Source organism: Bos taurus, chromosome 5 (assembly GCF_002263795.3).
Source record: "Bos taurus isolate L1 Dominette 01449 registration number 42190680 breed Hereford chromosome 5, ARS-UCD2.0, whole genome shotgun sequence".
NCBI lineage: Eukaryota > Metazoa > Chordata > Mammalia > Artiodactyla > Bovidae > Bos > Bos taurus.
This window is the reverse complement of record NC_037332.1, coordinates 73,726,011-73,746,072: the sequence shown is the minus strand read 5'-3', so window position 1 is coordinate 73,746,072 and position 20,062 is coordinate 73,726,011. Positions and strand designations below refer to the sequence as shown.

At 48.9% G+C, this 20,062-nt stretch overlaps 2 long non-coding RNA genes across 3 annotated transcripts in view; one reads left to right on the top strand and one right to left on the bottom strand.

Moving 5' to 3' along the window:
• The window catches only part of LOC101905354 (uncharacterized), a 10,693-nt gene extending 3,721 nt beyond the window's left edge, over positions 1-6,972 (top strand). Inside the window, exons 2-4 of the long non-coding RNA XR_009494594.1 lie at positions 4,934-6,315; positions 6,425-6,553; positions 6,800-6,972. This is a non-coding gene — a long non-coding RNA (uncharacterized lncRNA). The remainder of the gene's footprint in view (positions 1-4,933; positions 6,316-6,424; positions 6,554-6,799) is intronic.
• Positions 2,044-20,062, bottom strand: LOC112446724 (uncharacterized). 2 transcript variants are annotated; one of them, XR_009494592.1, is made up of 4 exons: positions 11,671-20,062; positions 5,464-5,646; positions 4,809-4,952; positions 2,044-3,683 (listed from the first exon to the last, which is right to left on the bottom strand). It is a non-coding gene; the product is annotated as an uncharacterized lncRNA (long non-coding RNA). The 2 variants fall into 2 exon arrangements; XR_009494593.1 differs by having other exon boundaries at positions 4,856-4,952.

The window sequence follows — 20,062 nt, the reverse complement described above, 5'->3', positions numbered from 1 at the left end:
CAGGAGACCCACCTGCCCCTGCCGCCCCACCCCCCCAACCAGTGCAGAGTGGCTCAGTCAATAAACAGGTGCACTTGAGGAATGGATGCCCAAGGAAGTTTCACGTGGCAACAGGACACCTGCGTGTGCTCACTTTCCTAGGCTTCCTTGCCCCGCCAAGCCCCGTTTGCACTACCGTCTCACATGGACCACCTATCATAGCCATCTCTTTCCTTACTGGGTTCTCATCACCCTCCCTCTCTCATAACCCATGACCACTTTCATCTTTTTCTAAAAATGCCATCCCTTGCTCAAGAATTTTCAATGGCTCCCCACTTCTTGAGATATAAAATCAAAACCCCTTAGCCCAGTACATAAGGTCTCCAACCAGGATCTGATTCCCACCGTGCCTCACCATTAGCCTGAATTTCAGCCAATCAAACCACTTCTGGGTCCCTAAAGAAGCTTGGATTCCCTCCTCCAATCCTTTGTGATGCTGATCCTTCTACCTTTTTCTCTATCTACCTTTTTTTTTTTTTCTGTCTACTCTTTGAACTTCTACACATCCTTCAAACCACAGTGTCCACACCTCTTCTGACAAAGCCTCCTTGCCTTTCTCATGGTGTGAATCTCATCCTGCTCTGGGCTCCTGTGGCAACAAAACCTGGCTCTTGCACCCTGGGTAACTGGCCAGTCCTTTAACCCTCAGTTCCTTCATCTGTAAAGTGGGTGTTACACTTGAAGCTACCTCATGGATTATTGGGGGGATCATGTAATGTACCATAAAGGGTCTCCACCACGGGCCTTGCATACAGGGGTCCCCGCCGCCGTTACTTCCTCTCTGGCCTGTGACACATCCTGCCTCACGTTTGGACACATGCCTCATCTCCCCTACTTGCATGTGAGCTCCTTGGAGAGGGGACGGAGCCTGATTCATCCTTGTGTTCCCACATCATTAAGGCCAGCATCTTGCACACTGTGAGTTTTTAATAAATGCTTATTGAATTGTGCTCAGCTGAATAGCCTCAGAGCAGAAGAAATGCACAAGTTCTCCTTGGAGACAAGAGGAAGGGGAGGGCAGACATGGGGAGGCAGATTAGTTTGGTCCTAACAGCTACCACTTAAAGGAGGGGAAATGGAGGCTCAGGGAGACTGTTCAAAGCCAGGCAGCCAATAAGGGGCTGAGTTGGGATCTCAGAGACATTTCTTCAAAGGGAAATCAGACATTTACCCAATCAATGTGCTGTCACATCCTTGGACACTTTTCTAGAACAGTGTTTTCTATCCTTGAATCACCCGGGGTGGCAATGGTTGGGGAGGGGTAGCTTTAAAATGATAACAAAGCACAAGCTCCCACTTGGAGATGCTGATTTAATTGCTCTGGGGTTGGGCCTGAAATCCACACTGTTTAAAGCTCCCCCAGGTGATTCTAATGTGCAGCCAGAGTTGCTAGAGCAGTGGTTGGACTAGCAGAATCACAGCATCTAGGACTTGGGACAAATACAGGCCCCACCCCTGATCCACCAAATCTGAAGTTCTAGGGCTGATTTTAACCAGCCCTCCTAGTAATTCCCATGCCAAAATTTGAGAACCAGTGACCAGAAGATTAGAATTGGCAAAACCTTATATGTCTTGTGGCTCAGACTTCTTATCTTGCAAACAAAGAGATAGTTTGTGGCTTGACCAAACTCAATGCATGTTAATGACAGGCAACCCAGAGCCAGGTTCTGACTCCTCTTTCCTGCTTGAATGTACCATCCAGGGCCATGCAGCCCCTAAGTGGTTTTCCAGCCTTGGCAGGCCTTGGCATCTAAATCAGCTTTGAGCCCTGAGCAGAGGACAGTGGGTTACCAGTGTACAAGCCCAGCTGGATCAAAGGCACAGGGTCAGGTGCCAGTAAGTGCAGAGAACAGCAAGTAATAGTAAACTGGCGTCATACCTGGCATTTCAGGATCCTGCCCGCAGCTCTGGAGGTGGAGGAATGAGGACATGGGGTGTCCCCAGGTCAGAGGTCGGCAGGAGCACAGTTGGACCAGTCACGTCCCATGCCCTACTCCTCTTATGAACACTTCTGCCTCCTGCTAAGTGGAGAGATGCTACTTGTCACATAGTGTGTGTGTGTGCCAAGTCACTTCAGGTGTATCTGACTCTGTGACCCACCCCATGAACCGTAGCCCGTCAGGTTCCTCTGTCTGTGGGATTCTCCAGGCAAGAATACTGGAATGGGTTGCCACGTCCTCCTCCAGGGGATCTTCCCGACCCCAGGGTTGAACCTGCATCTCCTGTGGCTCCTGCATTGCAAGTGGATTCTTTACCACTGAGGCAACGGGGGAACCCTGTCACATAGCAGGTATCCAGTAAAAGTTCAATAAATGAATGACTGAATGAATAGTTTTCTATACAACAAGAATATTGGGTCAGATCCCCTCTGAAGCTCCATCTGAGTCCACATTTCTAAGCTGAATAAATCCCACTATAAGGTGATTCAGGTGCCTTCTAGCACGTATAGTTTTCATGAGATTTAGAAAAAGGCACATGTTCTAGGCAGAGGCAGCCCCTCTCTGAGGCTCACAGCTTTGGGAGGGAAAAACACAAGCTGAATTTCCTTAGCTGAGTGCACTTGAGCAGTGAGCAACCTCAGCAACCATAGAGGGCAGCCCCTTGTGAAAGTATTTTGGGGAGCAGTGATGACCAGGAGGGTGTGATCATTATACCAGGTCAGGCCAGGCTGAGGCTGTGGCCAGAAAAGAAAAAGCTAGAATGAACCAGAGACATTAATCACAACAAGGATCGTTTATACAGCCCCCACTTCTCGCAGGCACTGGGTTAATCCAGTTATCAAAAGAACCCATTTTAACTAGGCCACATCACTATGTGGGGATGGCTAGTATCCTCATTTGTAAGTGAGGAAATTGAGGCTTAAAGACATGTGGGTGAGGAAGACCTTGCACTGGCACTAAGCCCGTTTAGTGCCAGTGTGTGCCTGCGGGTGCGGTCTGCTCTCAGTTACAGCAGTAGCAAAAACCACAGCTGATCGTGTGTAAGTTATGACCATGGCTTTGCTCTCCACATATGCTCCCAGTGAGGTAAGCAGGGAAGGCTTTTTGTTTCTGTTTTAGAGGTGACAGAACCGAAGCTTAGAGATGTCAAATGACTTGCCCAAAGTCACTTGAAAAGAGGCAGAGCCTGGATTGTAGGCCTTTGAACAATTAGTCCTTTGATCTTTCTATGGTACCTTTATTTCTTTCTTAATGCTTGGCCTGAACATGCTATTACAAGCTTTCTCATCTGGGCACCTATCTGCCCATCATCATATCATCATCACATTATCTGCTTATCTCTATCACCTCTTCCATCATCATCATCATCTCCCTCTCCTCCATCATCATCTCCATCATCTCCTCCTCCATCATTGTCTCCTCCATCATCATCTCTGCCATCGTATCTATCATCATCATCATTGTCTGCTTATCTCCATCATCCCCTCCCTCATCATCTCTGTTATCATACCTATTACCATTATCATCACATCATCTCCCAAGCTCATGGAACTTCTGCTCCTCTCCAGATATTTACTGAGCCCCTTAGCCTTGACTTGGTGTGGTCCAGGTGGAAGCAGAAGGGCAACCCAACTTCTTTTAGCCTTGTCCTTTGGATAGGACTCCACTGATGTCTTCCCCATCCTCTATCACATCTGATCCTCCCTGGGAAACAGAACAAAACATGACACAGAAGAGAAGTTGAGACAGAAGAGGTTCAATGGTAATGGAAGAACAATAGGCCTTCCAGCTTAATATTTATCAGTTGCTTCTCTTAGGTGAGTCTCAAGTTGGGAGTGGGCAGGCCTAACAAAGCATGCTGCACAATTAACTGCTTTAACTTTTTCAACAACCCTTAATTTTCTGAACAAGGAAGACTGAGGCTCAGAGATGTGAAGCCCCTTTAACCAGAGGGTGCCAAAGCCTTTGGGAGTTAGCATGGCTCTCTGGATCCTGACAGTCAACTGGGATGCTGGTCTAGCACCTCTCGTCTACAGAGAAGAGCCTTTAAACCCTCAAGAGAGATTATGGAAGGCCAAACTCACAAAAACTCAGCCACACACTGCGCGACCAGGTTTCACCTCTGATTCTAGCAGTACTCCCTGTAATGGGGCAGAGAGGTGCTTGAGTTCTCACTTTTTCCACTGGCACCCACTCCCCCCTCCCCATCACTGTCCACCTCTTCATTCAACTCTTGAGCCAGGTGTGGTAGAAAGGAAACAAGCTTGGCCACCAAATGATCTTGGATTTAAATCCTGGCTCTGCCTCTCGCCATATCTCAACCTTGGGTGAGCTAGTTCTCTGTTTGATGGCATCTGCCTCAGCTTCCTCATCTGTCAAATGGGCTGTTATGAGGAGCCACTCATGCCATCATTCAGTCATTCAACAGACACTTAGAGAACACTGGCTAGTAGCCTGGAGAGAGCCTGCGATTTGTGGAATGCCCTGGGGTTGACCAGAGAGAGTTTCAAGCAGAGGAAATAGGACATGCAAAGGAAGAGAAAGAGTCACCCAGTGGAAGAACAGAAATACACACAGTTTGGCAGGAAAGCCAGGAAAGGGAAAATAGTACAAGATGAGGCTCAGGAGAAAAGGAGGGGCCGGACGTGCTGAGCAGCATTTGGCAAACAGTAGGCACTCAATCAATGTGAGTTGCCTTTCCCTGAGCCCGGAGCTGAACCCCAAGCCCCAGGTGCAGACTGATGCTCGTGGAGAGTGGGGAGTCTATTTCCTCTCCTGGTTGGTACCCAGCACTTCTCCTAATGCCACATAATACAGTGGGCTCATTACCTCTTAGTGCTGAGCTGGGAAGCAGGGGGTAAAGGTTTGCCAACTACCTCGGATCTGCCAGAAATAGAATCCAATGTTCCGGGATGCTAATGACCTTGGCCTTGGTGTATTTCTCTTTCCTTTAGTGGTCTCCTGCTGATGGGGCTGTTTGAAGAAGAGGAAAGCAGGATAGTGGAAGCCAAGCCAAGCCAGCCGTACAGAACCCCAGCTTCAGCCCCATGCAGATGAACCATGAGCCTCACTCTGCACACCAAATGTGCCTCTGTAAAGTTGTGCATAAGCCAAATTTGTTGTACTTCACATCTTACATTCCATCTGGGTTCCATGATCCCTATCAACTTCTTGCAGAAATTTGCCTGTAAGTATGGCCACTCACCAGAGAAGGCGATGGCACTCCACTCCAGTACTCTTGCCTGGAAAATCCCATGGATGGAGGAGCCAGGTAGGCTGCAGTCCGTGGGGTCGCTAAGAGTCAGACACAACTGAGCGACTTCACTTTCACTTTTCACTTTCATGCATTGGAGAAGGAAATGGCAACCCACTCCAGTGTTCTTGCCTGGAGAATCCCAGGGACAGGGGAGCCTGTTGGGCTGCTGTCTATGGGGTCGCACAGAGTCAGACACGACTGAAGTGACTTAACCTTACTTTACCTTACCTTATGGCCACTCACAGTTCTTCCTGGGGAGAAGTGGAGTCTATTTCCTCCCTATTGTCTGGGGGACTTGCTTTGACCAAGACAATATGGCAGAAGTGACACCATGCCACTTCTGGGCCTGGAAGCTTCTGCTTTCACTGTCTCAGAATCCAGCCACCACGTAGTAAGGAAATCCAGGCTGCCCTGGGGGAAGAAGAAACCAGGGGGTGAGAAAAGTCATGTGGAGGATGAAAGGCTATGCGACACCCCCTTCTAGGTCCTTCAGGCCACAAGCTGAACGCAGCTGCCTGCATGTCCCGTCCATTCCCTGTCTTGTTGGCACCGGGTACTTCTCTTGTCTGGTCCACATCAGCTGTGTCCAGCCTACCAGAGGAGCAAGAAGAATCACAAAACCACTGTTATTTTAAGCCCCAACTTTTGGGATAGTCTGTTACATAACAAAAGACAACAGAAATAGATCCATTTGCTTTTTGTCTTCTCTCAAACCTCAATTTTGACCACAGTGTCTGCAAAGATATACAGCCCCATCAAATAGCAGAAAGAAAACTGATTTATTCTGGGCCAACCATGAATATCCAGTGAATCCTTATTTTCCCCACCAGGTCACTTTGTTTAGTATCAAAGATGCCTCAGAAGAGCGCCTGTGGGTCTCTTCCGCCTCTCCGTTCCTTCTCCCGACTCACTCCGCCTCAAATTCTGGGATCTTTTTACGCCCACCCTCCCCTGGGATCCTGCCCCAATTTTGGAGAAAACATACAAGGCCTATGAGTTGCCGACTGTTTTCTAGAATATTCTTAACATTGTGTTCTAAGCAAAGGTGTTACGTCTTACAGATTTTTCAGAGGCTACAAGGTAGGTGAACCCGCCTCTTGCTAATATACCCATCCCCTCTTATGACATCATGAATGTGCAGGTGTGCTTACAGAGACCTTCTCCCTGCTCTCTTATTCTTCTCTCACAGGAAGAATGAGGGACAGCCCGGCAACATGTTTGTCACTATGCCCTTCCCCCAGGAACTGCACGCTCCTGGAATGTGACCACTTTTCAGAGATGCCGCCGATCGGAGTTGAGAGCTGGAGCTCAGAGATGGGTAGGCTGCTAGTCCCCAGGACAAGCTTCATTGTTTCCCTGCCCAGCTCAGACTCGCTTCCCAGCCTGGGGGTCCCTGCCTGCTATGATGTTTTATTGGACTCATCAATGAGTGAATGAACTTCATGAGAGAATGGTGGGATGGTTGAGTAAATGAATGAAAAGGTAAACGAATGAGTGGAGATCCAGTGACTGCTACTATATCCAGTTTAGCCACCAGGCCAACAGATCCTGTCCCATTCCATAGCTTAGATCCAGACACATGATGGCTGCAACCTCTGCCTCTTTGAGGGGCCACGGGACCATCTCACGCTGTGCAGAAAAGCAAGTCTCCTAGACACTTTCTCCTCTTCCCACCCAAGGCTGTATCATTAAGATTAGGATTATTAAACTGTAAGCCACCAAAAATCCAAAATAAAAGTGGGTTACAGCAGAGAGTTTATTTCCTACTCAGGTAAATAAATTCTGGAGGTGAAGGAGCTGATCCACAGAGCCAGAGAGGTCTAGGCTTCTTCCAGCTTTCTGCTGTAATGCGCTTGAATCATCTGGAAACCAACCACTACCCACCACCCACCCCACACCCCCTGATCCATGGGAAAATTTGTCTTCCACAAAACCAGTCCCTGGTGCCAAATAGGTTGGGGACCGCAGCTTTAAGCCATCCCCACCTCTGCCTGAATGCTTGCCCGAACAGGGAATGAGAATCTCCTAGTGGGCTGCACCAAGGTTTCTTTTGTCTATACCCTTTGGGCGAGCACAGCTGGGCCCACTCAGACTTGGCAGGAGCGCCACAAGGGAGATTGCCAGGGTATACAGTCACCAGCTCTTCTTACAGATGAAACTAAGGTCCAGAATGGCGGGGGTGAGGGGGTGTCCAAGGTCACACAGTGAGCTGAGGACTGAGCAGAAACTAGAATCAAGCCTGATTCGTAGCCCAGTGTCTCCCTGCCTTGGCCCCGCCTCAGGTCTTGCTCCTCCTGGCAGATTTAAAAATGCTGTCTCCACAGTGCTCCCATGCAACATGCATGGACCTCCGTGAAAGCTGTAGTGTCCCATGAGGTGATTCAAGTGCATTACATTTATCCTGCACTTGATTTCTATTATTATTACATCAGCTGCACCTCAGATCATCAGGCATTAGATCCCAGAGGTTGGGGACCTCTGCCTTAGAGAGAAACTAAAAGCCCACTGGTAGGGCTCCTCTAGTGGCTCAGTGGTAAAGAATCCACCTGCCAATGCAGGAGACACAGGTTCCATCCCTGATCTGGGAAGATCCCACCTACCACGGAACAACTAAGCCCATGTACCACAACCGTTGAGCCTGTGCTCTAGAACCTGGGAGTCGCAACTACTGAGCCCATGTGATTCAACTACTGAAGCCCGAGCACCTTAGAGCCTGTGCTCCGCAAGAGAAGCCACCACAATGAGAAGCCTGTGCACTGCAACTAGAGATGAGCCTCTGCTCGCTGCAACGAAGACCCAGCACAGCCAAAAATAAATAAATAAAATTATTTTTTAAATAAAAAAATAAAAGCCCAATGGTGACTTGGAGTGATGGCCGCTGAGGCCTCTTGCAATAGACTCCAGGAAACTAGGAGCAGTTCAAAGGCAACAGCAGGTCAGATGCAGAAGACATCTGGTTTGGAAGCTGTGCTGTTGAGAAGTTCAGTGTAAAGAGGCCTATGTGGTGAGGCTGGGTTGTGTGGAGAGGTTTCTGCAAGAGGCAGGATTGAATGGGTGAAGGCATCCCAGTCCCTTCCAGCAGTCTAGCTGTCAGACAACCTGATGCTGGCCAAGTCACTGAGACTCCCTAAGCCTCAGTTTCCCCATCTGTAAAAGGGGGATGCTGAGAGAATCCAGGAGAGCGCACCACGGCTGGCACAGTGCTCAGCACACAGCAGGCCCTCAATATCAGCGTGCTTTGGTCCTGTTGTGTCTGCAGAAGGAGACACACCCTCCTCCCTGCTCGTGACTGTGGAATCCTGGATCTCACCACCCAAGCCCAGGAAAGCCACCTGCCCGCTGTCATCCTGAAACCAGTCCCAGACCTGCTTTCTCTCCCCATCTTGCCTGACAAGCCCTCAGAGTCACTCCTGGTTTTTTAAAATTTTTTCTTCCTCATTGTCCCCTGGGGGCCTTTAATTTCTTCCTCTGTATCATAAACACAAAACAAGTGTTTAAACGTCTGCCTCGAAGGCGATCTGGGAAGCACAGCCACTGTTACATAAAGACCAGATGAAGCCCACGCTCGCCAGAAAGGCCATCTGCACGCTCGCTCTGCCACCCATCCCTCCCTCCTCCTCCACTTGGGAACCACTGTTAGTTCATAATTAAGGACTCTAACGAGGAGCTGGAGGGAGCAGCCGTGATGGGGAGCCTAATGTAGGTTAATCGCCCAGTTGCCCTGGCCTTGGGTGGCCACTGCTGCAAATCAGAACTCACCCTCCCTCCAGGCACACTTCCCAAGTCCCTGGTCCTCCCACCTGGGGTCCTGGCAGTGGAGGAGGAGCCCTGCTCTGGCAGAAAAGCCGGAGTAGAGGGAGACAATAGAGCTTAATGATTACTCTCTCAGATGCTGGGGACAAATAGCCCAGGTGTGGCTCTCAGCACCCCTTCTCCTGACTTGTGTAACTGTCAGTATGTCACTGGGCCTCTCTGAACCTCAGTTTCCCCATCTGCAAAATGGGAATAATACTGATAGCTACTTTATAGTTCTGTTGTTGTGATTCATTGAGATGGTACCTGCAAAGTGGTTAGCTTAGGGTCTGCTTTTAAAAAAATGTGTGTGTGTCAAGGGGGAGGAGTTTATCATCATTAGGGAGTGAGTGGCCCATCATGAGTGGCCAGCTGGGCTGGGGAGAGGCCTGACACTGGCTAGCCTCAGGCTTCATGGCCACACATCCCAGGAGGGTGGGACATAGGGAGGGAAACATTGTTAGGTTTTGGTGTGCACAGTGAAAAATCAAACTTTGGCCAATATCAACTTTGCATGGCTAATCTTAACATGACTGGCTACTGAGTTTCCATGTTACTATTAAGCCATTTGTTGTTCAGTTGCTCAGTCATGTCCCACTCTGTGATTCCATGGACTGCAGCACACTAGGCTTCCCTGTCCTTTACTATTCTCGGAGTTTGCTCAACCTCATGTCCATTGAGTCGATGATGCCATCCAGCCATCTCATCCTCTGTCGCCCCCTTTTCCTCATGTCCTCAATCTTTCCAGCATCAGGGTCTTTTCCAGTGAGTTGGCTCTTCATATCAGGTGGCCAAAGTATTAAACCATTGTGCTGTGTTTAATTGCTCCATCATGTCCAACTCTTTGTGACCCCCATGGACTGTAGCCTGCCAGGGTCCTCTGTCCATGGGGGTTCTCCAGGCAAGAATACTGGAGTGTGTGTTGCCATTTCCTTCTCCATGGGATTTTCCCAACCCAGGAATCAAATCCAGGTCTCCCGCACTGCAAAGACCACATTCTTTACTGTCCGAGCCACCAGGGAAGATTTTACTGTCTGAGCCACCCGATTAAACCATTAGCTGGATAAAAACAATTTTTTAAACAAAATGGTCATTAAATTGGCAGTGTTAAAAATTGGTAGGATGGCCTGGAAAAGTACTTGCCATGCCTCTAAGGGCAGATAATGAGAGATCTTCGTCTCTTTAAACTGCACTAGGAACATGGAGTCAAGCAGGTTTGGCTTCTCCTGGTTCAGTCACTAACTAACCTGGTGACCTCTGGGCTGCCTACTACCTGCCCTCTCTACCTCTCAGGATTACAATGAGACCAATGAGGAAAATATAGATGTGAGCAGGTTCTGGAAAAATACAGAATGACCTGCAAATACTAACTAGGTATTACTGACAGTTTACCATTACTCAGTCTATATTAACATAATGGAACAGTCCAGAATACTGGGGTGGGTAGCCGTTCCCTTCTCTAGGGGATCTTCCCAACCCAGGGATCGAACCCAGGTCTCCTATATCATGGGGCAGATTCTTTACCAACTGAGCCACCAGGGAAGCCCAACATCATGCTAGCTGGGATTTATGAAAAACACAGCACACCTGTATTTGCAAGCACACAGCGTGTGTGCACACATACAATGTAGTGGGGTCTGCCAATGTTGGGGGCAGTGAGTTCTGTCTGGGATTACTAGGTGGTGTGACTGGGATCACTTGCGGTGGTGAATCTAGTGGTGAGCCTAGAAGAACTCCTGGGGGACAGAACTGGACCGGCAACCCCTGGAGCAGGCGGTGCTCACTCCAGGTGAGCTGGACACGTCCTTTTCCCCACCCCCACCCCCATTCAGCTAAAGATGGAAGAGGCTACTCTTTCCTGGCTGGCCTCTGTCCCCCAGCCACCACCCACCCCGTGCCCTGGTCTTCCAAAGAGACAGGTATGTGCACCCAGATCAAGTCCTGGAGAACGACCAAGGCCAGCGCTGGCCCCAGGCTGCAGGTGTCTGTTGCTGCTGAATAAATCATGGTCGGGCCCAGTCAAGTATCTTGCCCCAGAGACACGCTCTCTGCCTCCCAGATGCTGTCACCCACCAGAAAGCCAGGTGGCACTTATGTGACCCTTCCTCAACAGATGGAGAACAGTGGCAAGCCTCCCACCTGCTCAGGCTTACGTTTCCCAGGCTGGAACCAGCCTCTGTAGTGATCTGCTCAAAGCCCCACAGATGGCCACTCTGCCCATGCAGCTCTCGGCTCAGAATCCCTCCCAAGGATCCCCACCCCCCACATCCTCACCAGCCCCGTCTCCTGCTACTCCACTAAATGAGCTCCTGCTAGAGTCACCCTGCAATTCATTCAGTCCCTTAAAATGCTCTGCGCATGTCCACATCTGTGGCTTTGCCACCACTCTCCAGATGGTCTTCTTTTCTATCTCTAAAGCCCACCCTGGTCACAGGGCATTCTGAGGACCATCCCCATGGGACTGGGTTTGGTCAGCTGAACCCCATGTGCCATCAGTCACTCTGAGTTTAAGCCTGTCCGGGGCGATGTCCACAGCCCCAGGGCTTCACACAATGCCAGCACACAGGCCCCTCTGAAGGCCCCCATGCTCCGCATATGCCTTCATCACAGCATTCTGCCCGCTCCATCCTAACTCCTGTTTACCTGCCTTGTCCTTCCCTGGACCCGGAGTTCCAGAAGAACAGAGACATGTCCCCATTGCCTGTCAGTGTCTGTTTCTGTCTTCTTTGTATTTTCTGGCTGTGGAATAGAGTAAACCCTTCATCCTGAATGAATGAAAGGAAGCAAGAATGAATAGATGTATTATTTGTCTGGATGAAAGCCAGATCTCTTCAGACTCCTCCAGTTCATCGAATCTCTATTTAAGAAACCCTGAAGCCAGCACAACTTCCTATTATTATCTCTTATTCCATCCTTTATATCAGTATCCTTCTCTAAAATGGCTTGGAAGTAGTTTTAACTCAATTCCAGAAAAGATAAATAGCTTATGCCTCACATGGACGAGCAAATAAGTCTTAGATTATCTATTTTTGCCCTGGCTTCTTACGTTGACACAGCAATCGAGCTGACGTGGCATTGCACTGATCCAGGATTTTTTTTAATAAGATGACCTTTAGAATACTACACATTTTCATGCAGAGAAATTAAACTCTGTAACTTACTCTGGACACCACGTGATTTTGACTATATTTTGGCCAAAAGTAACCCAAACTCCAGGGAATAGATAAGGAAGATGGAGGAATACTTACTCATCCCAGTGGCGTGCTGCTGGCGAGTGGGGCATGATTCATTTTCTTGAAAGGGAGGGAAGGAGGACGGGAGACAAAGAGAAGGGGGCAGAGGGACAGAAACCCAGACAGAGACAGAGGAGAGAAGGTTGGGCGAGGTATTGTCTGGACCGCTGGTGGGACGTCCCATCGGGGGGACTCTGGGCTGCTCTGGCCCCAGCTGGCTGTGGCAGCAGGAGCAAGGGCTGCGTGCTTTCTCACTTCTGTCGCACGCATTGCATTGCCACCTTCTGGAGAGCTCAATGCTCATCACCTCACGTAACCATCCACCCTCAGGCTGTGGAAGAGCCGATGTGCCATCTTGAGCCTCAGCAGCATTTCTCCCTGTGCTGGTCCAGCGACAGGCAGACAGGTGGCCCATTCTACCCTCAGTGGCACTCGTGCTTAGCAGGTGTGTGCAGGGGAAAGCAAGCCTGTGGGCTTTGGAGCCAAACCTGAGCTCTGCCTCTGGATGGCTCTGAGACATCGAGTCATGACCTTGTTCTTTCCGGGCATTTGCCTCCTAGGCTGGGAAATGGGGGCATAGCGGGGTTCCCCCTCGGGGAGATGATAGGAGCCCTGCAATGGTTAGGAGTGCAGGCTTCCAGGAAGGCAGCACTGGGCTCAAGTTCTTACACTGCCACTTTCAAGACAAGTGCATGGACCTCAGTTTCCCCATCTGGAAAATGGAGATGAAAATGATACCTCTCATGGGATCATTACGAAGATTAGATGAAACCAAGTAGCTTGAGACCAAGGGAAAGTAATGATGCTGGCCAACACTCACAAAGCAATTACTAAACACTTACTCTTTGCCAGGCTTTGTTCCTGGATTGATATATATATGTCTATATGCTATAATTCTTACAGCTACTCCTGAGTTCAGTAACATCATTAACCCTAGTTTATAGATGAGGAAACAGACTCAGAGATGGGAAGTAACTCTCCCAAGACCACACAGCTGGTTAGTGGCAGAGGCAAATTTCGAACCCAGGCTCTCTGGCTCCAGCCATTGGGTTCTTTACAACCTCTTTACAACCCTTTCAGCGAGGACTTCAGCTGTTTCTCTTCAGAACCCAGACACATTGCAAATGCTTAATGCAAGCTCACTCCCCTCCCCTATAGTCTGCATGTGGAATTGAAATTTGTCCTCTTACAGAGCCTACTTGTGGTCCCAGAACCTGTCTCTAACCATCTCTTCTCTATACTCCATCACAGTCATTCTGCTGCTTGGAGATCAATTAACCAATTTCCCATCAGCTTCTTCTCCAGGCTAACCTTTGTCCCCATTCCCAGTGGGAATGCTCATTGACTTCTCATTTATAAACGTGCATTAACAACCCTCCACGTGCCAGACACTGGGCTAAGCACAAGATAGGGCCTGGTCTCTGGGCTCTCTTGCTCCAGTGGATGGCCGAGGGGTTCCTTCCCCATTCTGATGAGTCCTGTGGGACCCTCACCAGTTTTGCTATGCCCCTCTAAGTACTGGGACCAAGAAATCAGCCCAGCACTGCTTTGAACCTTCACAGCCACCTAGGAAGTGGTCAAGACAGCAATTATTGTTCCCCAGTGACTGCTGAGGTCACTGAGGCCCAGAAGTGAAGTGACTTGCTCAAGGACAAAAAACAGATCTAGGTTTCACAGATTCACATGTCTGACTTCAGTCTCCTAACTCTTAGGGGGACACTTTCCTTGGATTTGGGGGAGGGAGGAGCGGGAGCTTATCTGGGGAGGGTTAGCACCCGACCTTGACCTTCTCGGCATCTCTACCCACTAAGATTTGCAGGACTTGGCTGGTGGAGGCAAAATTACTGCCCGCTTCAAGTCTTTCCCCATATCAGTGGACCTAAGGGCACTTGATGCCCTACCTCTGGTCTGAAAAACATAAAAGCTAAAACAAAAAAAAAAAATCCCTGAGAAGTTAAAATTAGTTTTCCACCTTCTTCTGCCCCAGAAAGAGCTAACAAATCACCTGGAAGGAATGTTTTCTTTCTGGAAGCTGAGAGGGGTGCTGACGGGGGTGTTGATTTGGGGACTGGAGGGCTGTTTTTCTCCCCAGTCCCATCTTTCATTTCCCACAGAAAACGTACAGCACTTTATTCTATTTTAGTATTAAAAGCCAAAAGAGAGGTGTTTCTGCCACAGGCTTGATCCCCCCCACCATGACAGCATCAAGAGGGATTGGGGCTTAGCACGTGGCTCAGAGGGAGGGAGTCCTGCAGGTCACGTGCCTGGCAATTAAGGCCAGCTCCAGGCAGCAGTGCCAAGAGCGAGAAGGGCTGTTGGGAAACCGGGGAGAGTGCAAGGCTCCTGTTCAGCCCTAGGCCCGGCCCCGACTCTGTGGACTGTGAGCCCCTTCCTTCCCTGGCCTGGATCTCAGTCTTCTCTTCTGTAAAGTGGGCTCATACTGCCTACCTGAGTGGAATCAGGTGAGATGGGGAAGGGAGGAGAGGGGACTCCTCCCCTCCCTTAAGCAGATGCTATCTCTGAAGTAGCCTCCAGGCAGGGGACAGGGGCACAGTCTTGGTCCCATGTGACCACTTCTGAGGTTGCTCAGCTTCCAGATGTGGGGAATGGAAGCTTGGAGAAGTTACCCATGCTGGTATTCAAGCCTGAGTCTTAGGAACTGCAGGGCCCAAGCTCTTTCTAAACAGCCCAGCTGACTGCACTTTGTGAACTCTTCTTTGCAATGAGTGTGAATGAGCATTGTTACCAGGCTCACTCCAGAGACGCAGCCTGAGCTCCATGGCTGCCCCTCACGCTGCCCTCAGGTCGGAGGCCCTGAAACCCCTCCTGGGAGCAGAACCGCGGGAGGCCCCTCTGTCAGCTCCCATCCATTCCTGCATCCCCACCCCCAGAGATGGTCCTCCTGAATTCCAGCCCCCTGGATAGCAGGGAGCCCTGCACTTCCATGTTACATACAAGAACTGCCCACAGAGAATGAGAGAGGGAGCAGGGGATGGCAGTTTCCATAGCAACGCTAGGTTTCTCATTCCCAGCACACAAAATGCCAAAGCAGGGTTGGGGAGGTGCAGAGAGAGGAGTCTCCTCTCCCTCTCCTGCCCTCGCCATCTCCACCTTGCTAGGTCCCATTCAGATGAGGAAAGCTGAAAGTAAGGGCCCTGTGACACTTGGACCCCTTGGTTATTAAACCCGACTCCATGGATGACAGACCCACGGGGGTGCTGAGGGTGGCCAGAGGGAGCCTTCAGTTGCCTGTGACCTTGTGCAGAGGGATTTGAGAAAAGAGAGGGGAAGGGGGAGAGGACGAGACTGTCCCCAACTCCTTGTATCCTGGAAGAGAACTCTCCCTTAAGAGTGACCCCTGTGAAATACACAGAGGCTGCTAATACCCCAGGCTGATGCTGGCTCTCATTATAGCCACAGCCCAGACCTTGGGGTCAGGTGACTCTGACACTCAGTCCAGGCCTTGACATTGATTCGATGTGTGGTCTTTGCTCTCTGAGCTTGAGGCCATTTATCTGCAAAATGGGAGAAATGAGAGAATCCAGTCCCTCTAGGGCAGTGCTTGGTACGTCGGAGCACAACAAATGATGCTCCATCTTATTGCTTTGTTATGATTATTAATAATAACATTGACGTCTGAACACCTCCGCCTGGTAGGGAGCCTTCCCCAGCCCTCTGTTCTGCCCTTGTTGCTCACCTGCCCCCCGATGGGAACCCTATGGACTGGCCAGGTCAGCTGCTCTGCTGGTGCACTTGGCTGAATCAGAAGAGTGGTTTGGGGGAGGAACATGGCACAAAAGTACAGGCCTACCTCCCAGCCTTTGCTTGGGTGCTCCTCTCCTCTGCGTTCCTTCCTCATGTTCCCTGTCCAAATCCTCCCTGATTATACATCCTCCTCTGGCAGGAAGGCCCGGGGATCTTGCCCTCCCTTGACTTCCCCTTGTACCTGATCCCAACTCTAATCATATGTTACTTGGGAGCACCTGTCCTTCATAAGGAACCATGTTCCCCATCTCTCAGGGATGAGCCGATATAACATCTGTTGACTGTCCTAGGTGTTGGTCACTGAGCAGAGAATTTACAGGTGTCCCCTGCTATCTAAAAGTACAGAGGTTCCTATGAAACCTTCCATAAGCCAAAATGATGGAAAGCAAAGAAGCAATTACCTAAGAACACATCTTTCTAACAGACAAAAAAATGGATCAAGATACAGCACAGATGCTCACAGACTTGACAGTCATGGTGGCTTGCTGCCGAAAGGCTGAGGGTAGCCCTCTGGGAAGGAGCTGGCTGGGGCCCCTCGATCCCAGGGATATGCAATGCCTCTGGCATGGCTCCCTGCAAAACAAACTCTGAAGGCCACGTTCATTGTTTGCTTTTTTTTCATAAAAGCAAAACTCTTCAAATTTCTTTCAGTTAATGAAACAGGTTCTAATAGGTCTTGCACAAAAGTGAAGTAATGTAATGAAAACTTTCGAAAAGCGGGGGTTACCTGTGTATGGGAGAGTGCCCAGTACCCAGCCAATACTCGAAAAACCATTCTTATCATAGATGCTTCACATGCAATTTCCCTTAACCCTAACAACCATAGGATTCTTATCCCCATTTCAAAGATGTGGAGACTGGGGTACTTCTCTAGTGGTCCAGTGGCTGAGACTCCATATTCCCAATGCAGTGAGACCAAGATTGATCCCTGTTCTGAAAACTAGATTCTACATCCTGCAACTAAAAGACTCCACAAGCTGCGATGAAAACTGAACATCCTGAATGCCACAGCTAAGATCTGGCACAGCCAAATAAACAAAAATATTTTAAGGAAAAACTAAGATGAGGAGACTGAGACACTCCGAGTTGAAGGGTTGAGCTAGAAAACAGCAGTCAGGATTGGAACCCAGAGTCCCTTATAGAAGCAACGGGGTGAAGCAGCATCGACAGGTGGCAAAATCCTTCCTGGAGAGGAAATGGCCTTTGTTTGGAAAAGACTTTGACAAGTCTCTTTGTTAGGAGGCAACATGTGAGCCCTGAAACCAAGAAGTCATAAGAGCTGAGGCTTCAGGAGCCCCTGAAGGCACCAGATGCCTCCCCAAGGACCACAGGTCAGTTAGCCTAGTTAATCCTCCTAACAATCCTATGATCAAGGTATGAGCATTGGTTCTATTTTGCAAATGAAGAAACTAAAGGACAAGAAGGTAGGAAGCTCTCTCAACATCACACAGCTGGTAAATCAGAGGCGAGATTCAAACCAGGCAGATGGGCTCTGGTGCCCCTGCTCTCAACCCCTTTGCTCACAGGCCGAACTGTTTTGCAAAGATAAGGAGCAGAATTTGTGGTTTGCACCTGGGAGGAGTGGGCTTCCCAGGGGGCTCAGTGGTAAAGAATCCACCTGCCAAAGATTCAATCCCTTGGTTGGGAAGATCCCCTGGAGGAGGGCCTGGCAACCCACTCCAGTGTTGCCTGGAGAATCCCATGGATAGAGAAGCCTGGCAGGCTATAGTCCACGGGATCACAAAGAGTCAGACACACTGAACTACTGAGCACGTACCTGAGAGAAGCAGAGGAGACATACTGAAGATCAGTGGAGACAAGCAGCATAAAGAAGCCATTAAAATGGGTTGAGATGGGCTAATGTCGGAGGCAAACCCCGGTGGTGGTGGCTGAAATGTCTCTTAGAAGCACAGATGTCTAATGCGCATTTTAAAGTGATTTGCATTTTTGTGATGGAAGCCCTACCTTTCTCCCACCAAATCTCCAGTGAACTGTGCTTCACTAATGACTGTTTTGGTGACTGTGGAAGAAGGGGAGAAGAGAACAAAGAAAATTATCTTTAGTACTTTAGTAGGCAGATTTCAGGAGAGAGAATGGGGATAAAAAGCATTAATAAAGCTTTCCTCTAATTCTCTCTAATGCAAGTTCAGTCTTTTGCATCTTATATTACATCCTTTTGTGATAATTTAAAGAAAGATCAGAAATAAAGAAACAGAACTATAAAGACCAAAGGGAAGATGGAAAACTTGGGAGAAAGGTTTGGCAGGTGAAAAAATATAGAAGTACATGGAGATAAAGTGAGGTCTGGCAAGATAAGAGAGTCAAGAAATAAAACTGTGTGATCTGATTGAGATCCTCTTAAGTTTGATTGGAAAGATACAAATAAAGATTGGAATTACTTTTTAATTACCTTTGTTTGCTGAACTATTCTCCCTGAATACAACTCCATCCCAAGACTGGGTCACATGGGACCCTTGCTTATAATCAGGTTACAGCAGAAAATAAGGATAAGGAAGGAAATGAGCTTCACGGGCCATCAGTTTGGTGTGAGACAAAGATAGTACCAGCAGAAGCAATAGTCTGGAGACAGCAGTGACCTTGACAGTAAGAGTCCTTGCCTCCCACCAAATTCACAGAAATTTTGATTTAGACATCCACTGTGTATGGAATTGGAGATGGATATTAATTTTTTGAAGCTTTCAAGAAGTAGGAAGGCTCCCATCTGACATTGAATTACATAGGATCAATTGATGACTAGAAATAATACCAAGAAAATCTGAGATCCTCCTCCTCTGTCCTGCCAGCTAGCAACTATTGCATAATTAAAACTAAAACACTCTTCTGGTCAGCCATGGCTGGAAGAGTACTAATCTATTAGAGCATACCATACCTGTGATATAATAGATATAATATAAGCCTAAGTAGAGTTCATCTGGAATGCCGTTTTGATTCTTCTCAACTGATTTCTTTGATTCTTTCCAATTCCAGTGAGTTTGTAAACCACAGATCTCTAACCTACACGGATGCTCAGCCAGCTATGTATGTGATGCCAAGGCAGCTTCTCACCTGACATCTGTTACCCAAGTGGAGCCCAGAAAGGGATGTTTCTAATCAGATAAGCTGGTAACATGTGACCCCAAAGGGACTGTCCCTGCTCTGGGGAGTCACTTTATCCAGACACTCAACGTTTATTGAGTATTGCAGTAGATGTTAGGTGTTGAGGGCGGACATCACATCTTCACTGTCTGTTTCTATGCTGGCTCTTCTTAGAGCCACAGCCAGACCCTAAGAACTGCTGAAGAAGCACCATGTTTCCAGCTGCCCTAGCTAAAAATCCTACCAGTGGCCCTTGACTCCATCTGGTTCTCACTTCCTACATAAGGTTGTCAGCAAATCCTATTGGCTCTGTCAACCTAAATCCTACCTAAATCTTTCCAGTAATCGCTAGCCTCCTCCTATCTTAACCTAGCCACTGTCATCTCTTGTCTGGGTGAGAGCAGCAGCCCCTTCACTGGCCTCCAGCCTCAGCCCTCGCCATCTTGCTCTCCACCCAGCAGCCAGAGAGGTCCTTTGGAAACAGAAATCAGATCATGTCACCCTCCGCATTAACACTCCTTCTCTTTCAGCTAAAATCCCAACCCCAGGTTGGAAGACCCTCCCCGTGCTACCCACCCCTCTGCCTTCTCTTCCTACCCCTCTCCTTGTCACTCCCTCTCTTCCACCCCTACAGGTGTCCTTGAGTCACCAGACACACCAAACGTGTATCTCCCACCAGGGTTTGGCCCCTGACATTCCCTCTGCCTTGAATGCTCTTCTCCAGATGTCTGCACTGCTCACAATCTTTTTTACTTGAGTCTTCGCAAATGTCACCCCTCTCAATAGTCCTCCTCTGACCATCCTCTCTAAAGTAGCATCTCTCATCCCTCCATATCCCTTGCTGTTCTCTTCCTGGTAGCACTTCTCACTGCCTGTCACTTTAAGATCTTTTTAATTGGTGATAGTTGATTGTCAATGTCCTGGCTGGTGTCAAGGGCTTT